This window comes from Arachis hypogaea, chromosome 11, assembly GCF_003086295.3.
Source record: "Arachis hypogaea cultivar Tifrunner chromosome 11, arahy.Tifrunner.gnm2.J5K5, whole genome shotgun sequence".
In the NCBI taxonomy this organism is placed as follows: Eukaryota; Viridiplantae; Streptophyta; class Magnoliopsida; order Fabales; family Fabaceae; genus Arachis; species Arachis hypogaea.
Window position 1 is genome coordinate 87,644,966 of NC_092046.1, and position 702 is coordinate 87,645,667.

Consider the following 702-nt stretch of genomic DNA (forward strand, 5'->3'; position numbering starts at 1 on the left):
CATTCCATTCAGACTCTGAGAAATCATATTGACTTGCTGAGTCAATATTTTGTTCTGAGCCAATATGGCATTCAGAGTATCAATTTCAAGAACTCCCTTCTTTATAGGCGTCCCATTACTCACAGGATTCCTCTCAGAAGTGTACATGAACTGGTTATTAGCAACCATGTCAATGAGTTCTTGAACTTCTGCAGGCATTTTTTTTAGGTGAATGGATCCACCTGCAGAAGTATCCAATGACATCTTAGCTAATTCAGACAGACCATCATAGAATATGTCCAGGATGGTCCATTCTGAAAGCATGTCAGAAGGACACTTTTTGGTCAGTTCTTTGTATCTCTCCCAAGCTTCATAGAGGGATTCACCTTCTTTCTGTCTAAAGGTCTGAACATCCACTCTAAGCTTACTCAGCTTTTGAGGAGGAAAGAACTTGGCTAAGAAAGCCTTGACCAGCTTATCCCAAGAGTTCAGGCTATCCTTAGGTTGAGACTCCAACCATACTCTAGCTCTGTCTCTTACAGCAAAAGGGAAAAGCATGAGCCTGTAGACTTCAGGATCTACTCCATTAGTCTTAACAGTATCACATATCTGCAAGAATTCAGTTAAGAATTGAAAAGGATCTTCAGATGGAAGTCCATGAAACTTGCAGTTCTGCTGCATCAGAGAAACTAATTGAGGTTTCAGCTCAAAATTATTTGCTCC

General features: G+C 40.5%; 1 non-coding gene across 1 annotated transcript; it reads left to right on the forward strand.

Annotated features, from left to right (window-relative positions):
* Positions 1-297: 297 nt before the first annotated feature.
* On the forward strand, positions 298-405 carry LOC112725892 (small nucleolar RNA R71). The gene has a single exon (XR_003164972.1). It is a non-coding gene; the product is annotated as a small nucleolar RNA R71 (small nucleolar RNA).
* Positions 406-702: the final 297 nt, after the last annotated feature.